The sequence below is a fragment of the Coenobita brevimanus genome, chromosome 46 (assembly GCF_032717465.1).
Source record: "Coenobita brevimanus isolate Jiangsu-jjx chromosome 46, ASM3271746v2, whole genome shotgun sequence".
NCBI lineage: Eukaryota > Metazoa > Arthropoda > Malacostraca > Decapoda > Coenobitidae > Coenobita > Coenobita brevimanus.
Genome location: NC_136999.1, coordinates 50,761,349 through 50,776,377, shown reverse-complemented (window position 1 = coordinate 50,776,377; position 15,029 = coordinate 50,761,349). Strand labels below are relative to the sequence as shown.

At 42.6% G+C, this 15,029-nt stretch overlaps 1 non-coding gene across 1 annotated transcript; it reads right to left on the bottom strand.

Moving 5' to 3' along the window:
• Positions 1 to 1,987: 1,987 nt before the first annotated feature.
• On the bottom strand, positions 1,988 to 2,106 carry LOC145398868 (5S ribosomal RNA). Its single transcript, XR_013897201.1, has one exon. It is a non-coding gene; the product is annotated as a 5S ribosomal RNA (ribosomal RNA).
• Positions 2,107 to 15,029: the final 12,923 nt, after the last annotated feature.

Sequence of the window (15,029 nt, the reverse complement as noted above, 5' to 3'; positions counted from 1 at the left end):
CTGGGGCCATGAGACAGCTGACTTTTCAAGGAAAGTAGTAAATACTGGTTCCTTGAAAGCAGTGATAAGAAACTGCTAATGTGCTGTTTTATTTAACTAAATAAATAATAGTAAAGTTACTACATGACAGTATTGTGATACCAACAGGTGCCTTTTTTTTTTTTTTTTTTTTTTTATGCGAGGAAGAAGTGAAGCTGAGCCCGCAGTAACAGTTGTTGAGAAGGACACAAGTCAAGAGTGAGAGCAGTGGAAATGAGTTATTTTGAAGATGCCTGGACACACTGCGTTGTGGAGTCACGTGGAGAGACAGGCTGACGAATGAGGAAATATAAGAGGAGACAGTTCCAGAGATGACCTGTTGCATGTGAAAGATGGGATAACGGAAGCATTAGAGAGTTGGAGGAACACACTGAGGATGGTTTGCTGCCATGTGGAGAGGATGGAGGAATGAAAGCAGACAGTTCAGAGGAGCAGTGACCATTATAGTAGCGATAGAAAAGAGATAAAGATGCAACAGTGCGGCGAAGAGACAGAGGTTGAAGGGAGTCAGTAAGAGGAGGGGTTAATGAGACGAAAAGCCTTTGACTCCACCCTATTAAGAAGAGCTATATGTGGGAGCCTATGAGAGTTGTACTCCACACAGGGGCGGATAAAACCCCTGTATAGAGTCAACAATTGTGCAGGGGGTAAAGAAAGAGCGAGTCGGCTTTGTGGCACACCCAATCTCTTGGAAGCAGATTTTACAAGAGATGTAATATGATCTTTCAAGATAAGTCCCGAGTAAATGAAACCCCAAGCATGTTCAAGGATGATGCAGGATTAATACTGTAATATTATTAAACATTAGTGGGTATACCTGTGGAAGATTTTGTCGGGTTGATAGGTGTAAGAACTGAGTCTTAGAAGCATTAAAGACAACCATATTATTTTTACCCCAGTCAGAGATATGAGCCAAGTCAGACATTAGGTGTGCCATAGCCTCATCCCTTGTTTCTTGAAGTAACTGTTGAGATGGGCGTTGCGGGAACCGAATGGAAAGGTGAAGGGTGGAGTCATCAGCGTATGAGTGGATAGGGTTAGATGTACAGCTTAGAAGATCATTGATGAATAAAAGGAAGAGAGTTGGTGATAGGACAGAGCCCTGAGGAACACCACTGTTGATAGACCTAGGAGAAGAACGATGGCCGTCTACGACAGCAGCTATAGAACGACCAGAAAGGAAGCTAGCGATGAAGGTACAGATAGAGGAATAGAAACCGTAGGAGGGCAGTTTGGAAATTAAAGATTTGTGCCAGACTCGATCGAAAGCCTACTACACCACTGTGGTAATTATTTCCACACACTAATGTCTTGCATTTTCAGCATCACCCTTATAAATGCAATATGTCTGATTAAAAGCGGCAAGTTTGTTTTACCTTTTTTAAAGTATATTAAATATAATTAATGTATAGTATGTTACCCCAAGAACGAACAATAGGGGCAGCGCTCCCACTCTGGGGGGAAATTTCACTAGACGGGGAAATTTTAATGATTTTAGTGACAAATCTGGGGAAATGAAAAAATCTAGGGAAATCTAAGGAAATCTTGGATTAGTATTAGAAAAAAAGTCCAATTTCTGGAATCGATGGCACCACTGCCATCAAAAGGGGTGATCGAGTACAGTAGTCAAACCATTTTAGTGCCTGTACCTTAATCTCTGCTCAGTAAAATCGTCCAGGGTCAGAAGCACTGCCAAAGGATTAATCTACTTTTAAACCTGTTCTGTGATGGATGATGTTTAGTGGAAAAAAGGCCACATTTTTTTTTTTTAACCAAAGCATAATACCAAGTATTTTAGTGGAATTCTAAGTAATGTGTAATTATTCATTCATTCATTGCCAGACGCCATGTATCCCAAACGGGGTGGTCAAGGGCTTAGAGTTAATTGTTTTACAGGGAGGGGCACTAATCCTCCACCAACCCCACTTGACACGCAGGGAGAACGTTATGCCAACAGCATCTGGTGTTCCCAGGCGGTCACCCATCCAAGTACTAACCAGACCTAACGTTGCTTAACTTCGCTGATCGGACGGGAAGCGGTGTACTCAACGTGGTATGGCCGTTATATATATATATATATATATATATATATATATATATATATATATATATATATATATATATATTGTAAAGATACATATACAGGATATATATAGAAAAAAAATTATATGCCTATTTTGGACACTGGAGTAGGCATTTGTCTTAATTGAAAAAGAAGTCAGTGATATATAAGCACCTTATAATTAATTAATGTGTAATTATAAGGTGCTTATATATCACTGACTTCTTTTTCAATTAAGACAAATGCCTACTCCAGTGTCGAAAATAGGCATATAATTTTTTTCTATATACTGTATATCCTGTATATGTATCTTTACAATATATATATATATATATATATATATATATATATATATATATATATATATATATATATATATATATATATATATGATTTTGATTGAAGATATGTACCATTTTTTTCCTATTTGTAATTTTTTTTTATCCCTGAGAAATCATCTTCATTAACAGAATAACAAACTTATTATAAGTACGTATTCAAGATTCCACTCCAGTGTAAGTTACCGTCTACAGTTTTACTTTTTTTTTCTAAGATGAGTAAGTATCGGTTTTCTGTACCTTTGTGGATGAATGAGAGTTACGCTATTTTATTTTGATGTATTATAACAGTCATTGAAAGACACACTCTTTTGCAAACCCATTTAAGATGGGGAGTTTCCTCAGAACAGTACAGTAGACCTACTGAATGATTCTTGCCAGCTGCTCATCAGAAGCATATACACAGCATATAATTTTATATACAATACTGATAGAGAATTACGGTCATAAATACTATGATGAGCTATTGAAAATGAAAACTTATATTTTTGAGCAAACTTATATGTATTTCAGTATTCCTAGTTGGTCTCATAAAAACTTTTTTCATATACTATTTAATGCACTTTAGCATAAGTAGTAACAGGGATAGTAATTAAAAAGTGTCAGTGTACATAAAGGCAGTGTTGTATAGTTTTAGGGAAATTGTGACCAATCAAGGAAATTTTCACATCTATCTGGGGAAATCCTAGACTGGCAAAGTAGGAGCTCTGAATACAGGTTTTCTTTGAAGAAACGTAATGTTATCTGATTTGTTCGAGTGCTCATCCACACAGGTTTGGTCCCCCAGCAACACGGCTTCCCCTGATAGGCACCTGCGAGATTCGAAAAGTTAGTCATGATGCATGTGAATGGGGTAGCGAGTTAAAGGTGCCGTGAGATGCGAATTCGTGAGCTAGGCTAAGTTTAGTATGCCGGGTTCCACTGTATTAGGCTCACGACCATACGTTTGCAACTGACACCCTTAGACGTATTGCATCTCCCCTTACCCTCGCTAACCTGACTGGCACATTTGAGGGTCAGTTATGCGTTAGGGGTAATACTGAAACCCAGGCCAAGGCAGACATTGTAAGTGGGTGCTGGTAGTATCTCAGACGTATGGATAGATAGGCGTATAGAATAAACACCTACACATACACACAGATATTTCAGAGGGATAAATGAAGAGGTTTATACATTAGGCAGGCATATCTACAAACTGACAGATACACAGATAGAGGCAAATAGGTATGAATAACAATTTCACACACGCACCAGGGAGAGAGAGAGAGAGAGAGAGAGAGAGAGAGAGAGAGAGAGAGAGAGAGAGAGAATTATGCCTCAGGCCAGCAGATGACCTTGCAAGAGGGTAATTACATGCAAGATGACAGAAGGTTGCCTGGTGTTGAGGCAGCGGGGAGGGAGAGCATCATGGGGGCACATTAATTACCATAACGACCCGGCTCACGCTCACCCACTTAGCGTAATCACAGACTTATTTTCACGTTGTTCAGAGAGAGAGAGAGAGAGAGAGAGAGAGAGAGAGAGAGAGAGAAATATTAACATGTCTGCATCTTATACTCTCCAGCTGTTATCAATGCAAGGGCGATCCGCTAATCTTGAGGTCTCAGAATAGTGTCAGAATTTTCGTATTTAATAAACAGTTAATTGAAACTCGGTAGGTACTCTGTTCATTAAAATTTACCCACAGTTTCATCAAATACGGAAAATCGCATAACTTTTAAACACAACTGAACCCTGTATTTAGTGCTTAAATTATTGTATCCTCTGAAATGGCTACAGTCTCCCTAATAATGTTTTTAGTCTATTCAGTGTACGAGAGAGTTTTCTTAAATTAATTTTTGTTGTATAGGTATTTGTATCCGTCACTGTTTTATTATTAGTAGTATTAGTATTAGTATTTGTATTTGTATTACTATTATTATTCTTATTCCGTCACTTTCCGTCTCCGATTTTCATCATACTTATTGAACACGTACAACACCATGACCCTATTACACTGACCCAGTTTCAGTGACCTTGACCTACTTTTCAAGGTCACAGTTCCAAAAATGTCCAAAAATCATGAATATTCAACCTCAGTTTATTCCAAAACTGTTACGGATATATGAACATGGAAGGAAATCCCGTGACAACATTGCTTTCCAAACATTTGAATGGAAAATATGTGAAGGCCATTCATGCGTGACAATATGATACTTTGGACACCCCATTTTTCAACTGGTCTTTCATACAGGAAAAAGCAAAACAAGAATGAGGCACTTTTTTGCCCTAGAAGTTTTGTCTGGTCCCGGACCAGGTCTGTATAGTTTTTGCTGACAGTTTGACCAGCGTTTTTTGGGTTATTACAAGACGTATGGTGTGCATGTCAGATATATTCACATAGGTGGAGATCGGTAACTGTCTCTGACAGCTGTTATCGTTTTATTATTATTATTATTATTATTATAATTATTATTATTATTGTTATTATTATTATTATTGTAGACACAAGACAAGCTTGTTAACTCCTTCAGTACGATCAGGGTGACGTCTTAGTTTTATGGTTGCTGATACAAGACCATTTCATTCAGCTTGCGAGAGCAGCCTGGTGGTGAAGGAGCTGATGATGGCTAAATCTAAGCCTTCAGGGTCGGATAATTTCATCTTTAGTGAACTGGATCGCCTGGAGAAAGCATAAATAAGATAAATAAGACATCGCCGTATTGAAGAGGTTTGGGAATAAAGCAGTAATTATTAAGGATGGTTTGAGTTGGAGGGAAGGCAGCCTGATAGCAAAGGAAAGTATGACATGGAAGTGATTCATTTGTGGCCATTCCATCTAGGATTAAAACATCTGGCTGTAGATAGATAGGACATAACCACCTGGAGCCGTATATATATATATATATATATATATATATATATATATATGTATGTATGTATATATATATATATATATATATATATATATATATATATATATATATGTATGTATGTATATGACCTTTCTTGTGCTTGTCTTGGAGTTAGGACTACGAATGAAGACATGACAAGAAGGATGGAACTTGAACGCATTAGTGTTGTGAGAAGGGGTGGATTGAGGTGGTTTGGACGTGTGACGAGGATGGAGGATGACAACAGGGTGCGGAGGGCGACAGGTGTGAACATTGAGAGTAGACTTACGAGAGGCAGATCGAAAGAGACCTGGAACGAGGTCATACAGCGTGACCTCTTAGATAAGGAACTGGATAGAGAGGTTGCTAGAGATCGAGCAACGTGGAGAGCCGTCATTAGATGACCAAGACCTACTCATGTGAAATTGTTGGAGCTTTTATAAACGGAACGAAAAGTTACATAATTACACACACACACACACACACACACACACACACACACACACACACACACACACACACACACACACACACTCATACGTTAACCATAAACTTCACAACCAAAGTTAAGCTAAAAATTTGCGGAAACAAAACTGCTCCTAAGTAGAATAAACTGCCTTGGACACTTGTTTATCTGGGAATGTAGTTAACTCTCTCTCACGGTCGCGTCTTGGCCTGTTTTAATTCCTGCTGCTGGTTGGAGAAATACATTGAGGTGGTTTAGCCATGGGGAGAGAATGGGGAGTGAGTAACTAACTAGGAGAGTGTGTGTGAGTGAGGAGGAGTGGGGGAGAGGGAGGGTGAGACCGAGGATGAGAGGGTGGGATGGAGTGAGGTATATATGTTAGGACTCCATATTATAATTACAAATCATAATAGACAAATAGATAAATAGATAGATAAATAGATAGATAGACAGCTCTATGCGAGCCTGGGAATGGGAAATGATCTTGCAAGTTACACTGAGGAAAAGCTGACGACAGATTACGAAGTAGCCAGTAAGGAGATGATGCAGTTAGTTGTCAGCAATTCACCAGGTGAACAAAGCCTTGTTGACCATACACACACATACACACATACTCACACACAGGCTTCTAGAACTTTCCAACCACAGGGAACACACGTGATACGACTCCTGTTTCACCAAAATTTAGGAAAGAGAGCTCAGACGGAAGCTAGCCATAGAACAGGCAGGTCGTAGGGAGAAGGGCTTAGCAACTTGAGAGAGAGACAGAGAGAGAGCGAGACAGGGAGATAGCTCCCGGGACTCTACTTTATACTTCGCTCTGTGTGAGAGACTTGTTAATATTTCCAAGAGAAATAAAAATAGTTCCATACTATTCTTTACCTCTCCTTGTCATTGAATGACAAATGGGAAAGAAGATTATCTACTTACAAAGCTACTCAAGTATAACAACCGCTCGTCCACAAGTCTAATATATATAACTTCTCTACAAGTAACTACAAGTGTTTATATGACATATGAAACGGGAATGTAAGTTGGGATAAGGGCAGCGAAATGGCAGGGGACAGGGCGACATGGAAGCGATTTGTTTATGGCCACCCCTTAAGGGATTGAGGGGTCTGGCTATAGATAGATGGATATATAGATAGATAGTTAGATAGATAGACCATTTACTCTCTCGTGGTCGGGAAAACTCTTGGACCCGTATTCCCGTCGGTTAAGAAAGCTCCCTAACACGTCTTCCTAGGCGATTTATTTTGTTTCTTACTCCTTACTATCCCCTTCTGTGTCATTTAAACCATTCCGGTACCACTATTTTCAGCATAAGTAACCTGCAAATTGATGTTAACCAGCCGTATCCAAATATAAATCGCTAAGGCAAAGGTGCTAGGGAGCTTCCTTCACCTTCGAGAATACAGGTTAACGCCATAGGATTTTCTTCAACTGAGGGTGAGCCGTAGGAGCCTGAGTGCTAATTTCCTTGAGTGTTGTTTTGGTGAGTGTAAATATTGTCATCTCTTCAGCCACGCGATGCCATATTTACTTTCTCCTTCCTGACTTCAGATATCGACTTGGATAATTTTCGTTGTGTCAGCTTAAATATCGTATAAAATAGAGAAATATACTGTGAAAATAGCTTTGACAATATATAAAGTACTTGTTGAAAAAATTGTGTTGGGATTTAGCCGCAATTAGGGAAAGTGCAATATCGAAGACTGTCCATCATACCAGTGTTTGAGAAACTGATTATCTTCCTTATGTTCCTTATTTACGGCGAAATCTAAGTACAGTTTTGTTCAGCAAATTGTTGATGTGCCAAAGCTATTTTCGCGCAATATGCATCTACTTTGAAGCGTTATTTTGTGTTATTATTACGAAAATTATCAATGTCGATATTTTGACTTGTGGCCATAAACTCTCCCTCTCCCTGACCATCTCATTCCTGCAGTGTGACCTTTAGTATGACCTTCCCCTCATCACCCACCCCTCATCACCCACCTCTCATCACCCACCCCTCATCACCCATCCCCTCGTCACCTACCCCTCATCACCCACCCCCTCCCACCCATCACCACCCATCCCATCACCCACCTCTCATCACCCACCTCTCATCACCCATCCCTCATCACCCACCTCTCATCACCCATCCTCTCAACACCCACCCCCTCATCACCCACCGCTCATCACCCACCCCCTCAACCCCTTAGTCACCCACCCCCTCATCACCCAACCCCCTCATCACTCAACCCCCTCATCACCCAACCCCCTCATCACCCAACCCCCTCATCACTCACCCCTCATCACCCACCCCCCTCATCACCCACCATCAACAGGATGAGCTAGTAATGGACAGGAAGCTTGACAAGTTGAACGCCATCACAGTTTCTGAGTTTGTGGCGTCTATCTCGCGCGCGCGCGGGCGCGTGTGTGTGTGTGTGCGTGTGTGTGTGTGTGTGTGTGTGTGTGTGTGTGTGTGTGTGTGTGTGTGTGTGTGTGTGTGTGTGTGTGTGTGTGTGTGTGTGTGTGTGTGTGTGTGTGTGTGTGTGTGTGTGTGTGTGTGTGTGTGTGTGTGTGTGTGTGTGTGTGTGAGAGTGTGTTAGTGTGTGTGTGTGTGTGTGTGTGTGTGTTTGTGTGTGTGTGTGTGTGTGTGTGTGTGTGTGTGTGTGTGTGTGTGTGTGTGTGTGTGTGTGTGTGTGTGTGTGTGTGTGTGTGTGTGTGTGTGTGTGTGTGTGTGTGTGTGTGTGTGTGTGTGTGTGTGTGTGTGTGTGTGTGTGTGTGTGTGTGTGTGTGTGTGTGTGTGTGTGTGTGTGTGTGTGTGTGTGTGTGTGTGTGTGTGTGTGTGTGTGTGTGTGTGTGTGTGTGTGTGTGTGTGTGTGTGTGTGTGTGTGTGTGTGTGTGTGTGTGTGTGTGTGTGTGTGTGTGTGTGTTTGTGTGTGTGTGTGTGTGTGTGTGTGAGGGGGTGGGAGGCTGAGCTGCTGTCCACTTCATTTCCGGTGTCCTCTGTGGTCCTGCTACTCACTTGACAGATTACAGCAGTGAAGACAATGCAGTGGGGGTGACGTGAGCTGTGTCGGGGGTGCAGCTGTGTCGGGGGTGCAGCTGTGTCGGGGGTGCAGCTGTGTTGGGGTGCAGCTGTGTCGGGGGTGCAGCTGTGTCGGGGGTGCAGCTGTGTTGGGGTGCAGCTGTGTCGGGGGTGCAGCTGTGTCGGGGGTGCAGCTGTGTCGGGAGTGCAGCTGTGTCGGAATGGCAGCTGTATCGGTGGTGCAGCTGTGTCAGGTGATGCAGCTGTGTCAGGTGATGCAGCTGTGTCGGTGGTGTAGCTGTGTCGGTGGTGCAGCAGTGTCGGTGGTGCAGTTGTGTCGGTGGTGCAGCTGTGTCAGTGGTGCAGCTGTGTCGGGGGTGCAGCTGTGTCGGTGGTGCAGCAGTGTCGGTGGTGCAGCTGTGTCGGGAGTGCAGCTGTGTCAGTGGTGCAGCTGTGTCGGGGGTGCAGCTGTGTCGGGGGTGCAGCTGTGTCGGGGGTGCAGTTGTGTCGGTGGTGCAGCAGTGTCGGTGGTGCAGTTGTGTCGGTGGTGCAGCTGTGTCGGGGGTGCAGCTGTGTCGGGGGTGCAGCTGTGTCAGTGGTGCAGCAGTGTCGGGGGTGCAGCTGTGTCGGTGGTGCAGCTGTGTCGAGGGTGCAGCTGTGTCGGTGGTGCAGCTGTGTCAGTGGTGCAGCAGTGTCGGGGGTGCAGCTGTGTCGGGGGTGCAGCTGTGTCGGGGGTGCAGCTGTGTCAGTGGTGCAGCAGTGTCGGGGGTGCAGCTGTGTCGGGGGTGCAGCTGTGTCGGGGGTGCAGTTGTGTCGGGGGTGCAGTTGTGTCGGGGGTGCAGCTGTGTCGGGGGTGCAGCTGTATCGGGGGTGCAGCTGTGTCAGGGGTGCAGCTGTGTCGGGGGTGCAGCTGTGTCGGGGGTGCAGCTTTTCTCACTGTAAATCATGGGTGGAATTTTCTCGTTCAAGTGTGATCGCTCTATAACTCTTACCTGCAGCTCAATATACGCTAAATTAACCCTCTGAAATCCCGTGCAGTCTAACCCTAACACTTAATCCTGACAATCCTAAAGCCAAAACGCAACCCTAAAATATCTAAGCTAACCCAAAAACTTAAGTATATGCTTTAAAGTTAATCGTACCTAGGGGATAACTTTATCTAACTTTAAACTTAACCTAACCTAACCTAGCGTAAAACCGATTGTAAAACCTAATCTAACCTTACTTAACTTTCCTTAATCAAAATCTAAGCCTATAACCTAGACTAACCTAATCCAAGCTAAATGATGCATGGTGGTCCTTTTTACTTTTCCTGCTGCTTTCGACTGAAGGGTTTGGTGAGCTGGGAGATCCTTCGTGCCTGGCTATCCTTATTTTCAGGGCACAGAATTAGAGATCATTGTCTTCTTTGTAATCAACAGCCCCGAGAGGACCAGTAAGTCTGTTGCTATTTGCTTTCCTTTGGGCTCCTTTGTACTAAATCTCCTTCACCGACTTTTTTATATCGATTTTAATGTTAGATGACTTTTAATTTGTTTATTACATGTATATAAGAGAGGGGTGTGTGAGCTGCGAGCAGGGCAATGACATGGCGGGGGACAGGGCGACATAGAGATGATTTGTTCATGGCCACCCCTTACGGGATTAAGGCGTCTGGCAACAGGTAGATAGATAGATGGATTACCTGTCCCCGCCCTGAAGGGACTTGGGGGCGGGTATTGTTTTCACTCGGTTTGTCTGTCTGTCTGCCTATCTGTCTGTTAACAACTTTACGAGAAAACTTCTGGTGCGGTTTTGACTAAAATTACAGGGGTAATGGGCTATGACCTTATGATCACCTGATTAAATTTTGTGCCAACCTGGGCCAAGACCAAAAAATTGCAAAAAAAAAAAAAAAAAAAAAAAACGTAAAAAATCGTTTTTCGCCATAACTCCATTCAAATTCGTCATGTCGACATGAAACCAAAACCTAAAAGTGCACCATTCAAATCTACATCCTATAACATGCCTCATTACATCAGGGGGGTCACCCCCAGTTAGCGGTAGGGGGGGGAGTTAATGTCAGGTGGGTTGGGTCTAAAATTTCAAATGGTCATAAAATCGTCATTTTTTACCCGATTTACTCCAAATTTGATATGTGACATCTTTGACTAGATATCCTGTTGTGTTTATGTCACTACTAAAATGACTGCCGGGGACGGGTTTGCAGCGCCTTGACACCGCTTCTAGTTTATCCTTGTTTGGTTTTACCCGTATACGGTGGCAGTGGCTGTTGTTGCACAACCATAATCTCTTAAATGTAGTCAATCAGTTATTCGGTATTTCCCCCCCAGGGTGAGGCCGGGTGGACTGACCCCTCCCACGTGGACTCGGCCTGGGTGTCGCTCCGTGTTACCGACGTGAACGACAACCCGCCCGTCTTCACCCACGCCCACACCGCCCAGCTCACCCTCGCCCACACCCCACACCCGCCCGCCATCATGCAGGACCCCGCCCACGCTGAAGTGACGCTATCAGAGGACACACCCACACCCACACACCTCGTCACCTTCACCGCCCATGACGTTGACAAGGTGAGACAGACCGATATGCTTGTCGGTTAATGAAGCTCCCTAACTCCTTTTCCTAGGCAACTTATTTTGGTTAGTTTGCCTTACTGCCCTTCCTCGTGTGACCTAAATCATTCTACTACCGTCATACAATGCATAGAAAACGTGAAAAGGGATATTAACCAGCCATGTCCAAAAATAAATGGCTAGGGAAGAGGTGCTAGGGAGCTTTCTTACTCGACGAAAATACCAGCTCCGTACCTCCTCTTCCTCAGCGATTTATTTTGCATATATCACCTTAACACACTCTAGTATGCCATTTATATCGTTTAAATATCGATATTGTTTGCATCAGTAACACACAAGAGGATATGGAAGTGTAATGTGCAGAATTAATCGCTAAGGAAGAAGTGCTGCGTAATCCCCATAGCCATTTAAGTATAATCCATAGAGTCGTATTGGTGTTTTTTTTTTTTTTTACCTCTTCCACACCAGTTCATTTTGCATAAATGTCAGAATTAACCCATGTTTATCTGTATTTATTTGTTATTTACTTATTTATTCATGCAGTCTGTCAGTAATTATAACAGCAATGGAAGGGAAAATCAAAGTACAGCATAAACGTCAGTATTAACCTATGTTTATCTATATGTATATGTTTATTTACTTATTTATTCATGCAGTCTGTCAGTAATTATAACAGCGATGGAAGAGAAAATCAAAGTACAGCATAGAGGCAGAGACTGAACACTTTACCTTCAGAAAATGCATTAGTTGGTGACTGAAAGCCTGAGTAGCTACATTACATGAAGAAGACAGTTCAGAATTATTTTGTTGTTTTGCTTTTGCCTAATCGTTAACCCTCATCTGTCCCTTAATAATAATAATAATAATAATAATAATAATAATAATAAAAATAATAATGATGATGATGATGATAATAATAATAATAATAATAATAATAACAATAAGTATCTAAATCTATCTATAGCCAGACGCCTCAATCCCGTATGGGATGGCCACAAACAAAATCGCTTTCTTGTCGCCCTGTCCCCTGCCATCTCGCTGCCCACCCTGGCAGCTGACACACACCGTCTCTCATATACCACTCCACTCCATCCCTCCATCTCATCCTCGGTCTCCCACTCCTTCTCCCCCCTCCACCTCACCACATACTCTCCTCGTTAGTGTCTCGCTCTCCATCCTCTCCACATGGCCAAATCACCTCAGTGTATTTCTCCTAACGCTTTCTATCATATCCACATCCACACTACAGTAATGATAATAATAATAATAATAATAGTAAGTGGTTGGTGGGGGCGCTCACCATCCCCTCACTCGACGTAGTGCTGCTCTCGGGTGCCTGCCCTTTCCTCTCTTCCTTCCCTCTTTCCTTCATTCCTCTACTGTCTTTTTTTCGTTCATTCCTTCCTCTTTCTTCTGTCTGCGGGTGACCCTACACTGAGTGACAAGCCAAATAGTTTCTTGTACACCAGGAAACCATTTACTATGCTGGGTGGTAACCATATAACCAATTATGGAGCCTGGTGGTTTACTGGGTAATTAAGGCGCTTCAATCGGATTGAGCCGGTGTCGGTTCATATCCAAGGGGTGGTTGGGGTTTATTGCTCATGTAATGCCACTCAGGAATGAGTGAGGCTCGTCACTCTCATCTCAATGTCAGGGCCAACTTGCCTAGCCCCGGGCTTCTACGTTCCTCATGGGGCAGCACTGTAATAGATGATGAATGATGAAAAAATAATAATTATAATAATAATTAATAATAAGAATGATAATAATAATAATAATAATAATAATAATAATAATATAACGAATAAATAGCCAGGGCATAAAGTGTAAGACATTAAAAAATGAATAACAAGCAACAAACTCACGCTAAACGTAAGCAAATCTCATTACGTTATATTTAGAAGGAAACAAAGCATTGCAAATCAGCCCAACATCTACACAGGTGCCCAGTCAATTGAAAGAGTGGACGGTACAAAATTCCTTGGTGTTATAATTGATGAACGTTTGTGATGGCATTTACATATCCAATATCTCCCTACAAAGATTAGCAAACAGTGTGGTATCATGTAACAAATTCGTGATCAACTAACAACACAGTCTTTTAAGCTCATTTATTACTCGCTAATTTTTCCTTTATTGTTTTATTGTAACAATGTATGGAGTGGTGCTTGTAAGACAACTAAACCGCTTATTTATAGCCCAAAAGAAATCGGTCCGTATAATGGAAAACTTATGCAAATATGACCACACTAATTCATCTTTGAAGAAACTGGGTATCCTAAAATTGCCTGATGTAAAGTCCTACTGCACTGCTTTGTTTGTTTACAAGTCCCTGCACAACCTATCATTTAACAGTTACTTTGATTTTAATATGAATGATCGGTATATAAATAACTGTAATCTAAAAATACCGCTCGTGGCTTCAACCCAGTCCCAGTCACATATCACTTATCAGGGACCCAAAGTTTGGAATGGTATCCCAATGGCCATTTGGGAACTAAGCGAGGCTGTATCTTTCAAATCTGCTTATAAATCTTACTTTCTATCAAAGTACTAATTCTTTAAATTAGTTGCCTTTATTATTATTATTATTATTATCTATCTATCCATCTATTGCCAGACGCCTCAATTCCTTTTGGGGTGACCACAAACAAATCGCCTCCAAGTCGCCCTGTCCCCCGCCATTTCACTACCCTGCTCCCAACTCACACCCCCCTCTCTCATATACCTATCCACCCCATCCCTCCATCTCATCCTCGGCCTCCCCCTCCCTCTTTCCCCCTCCACCTCACTCACATACACTCTCTTCGTCAGTCTTTCACCCTCCATCCTCTCCACATGGCCAAACCACCTCAGTGTGTTCTTCATAACGCTTCCTATCACATCCACATCCACACCACAACGCTCCTTTATATCCTCATTCGTCAGCCTGTCTCTCCATGTGACTCCACAGGGTCCTCTTAAATAACTCATTTCCACTGCTCTCACTCTTGACTTGTGTCCTTCCAACAACGTCCAAGCTTCGCTTCCATACGTTAAAGTTTGTATCACAATATTGTCATGTAGTAACTTTTTCACTTCCATGCTCACTTCCCTGTTTCTTATCACTGCTTTCAAAGAACCAGCAACCTTTCTTCCCTGCTGTACCCTTTCAAGCACTTCACCCTCCAAACCTCAATCCTTACTCATCACACTACCCAGGTACTTATACGTACTCACATTTTCCATTTCCTCACCATCCAACCTCGCTGTACATTCACTGACTTCACCTCTCTCAAAGACCATCACTTTACTCTTCCCTACATTCACCTTTAGATTCCGTTTCTTACACACTCTCCCAAACTCATCCACCAAACCTTGCAGCTCCCCTTCGTCTTCACTCAACAACACAGTATCATCTGCAAACAGCAGTACAGGGAGTTTCCAAACACTATCCTCTCTCACCAGGGCCACTCCAACATCCACTACCCTACATTGGACCTCTTTTATTACCCCATCCATATACAGATTGAACAACCATGGAGACATGACACATCCCTGTTTCAACCTAACTTTCAAAGAGAAAAATTCATTTAGTTCACCATCCACACGCACTGCAGCCTTAGCACCATCATACATACTCTTCACAGCATTCAACAACTTCCCATCTA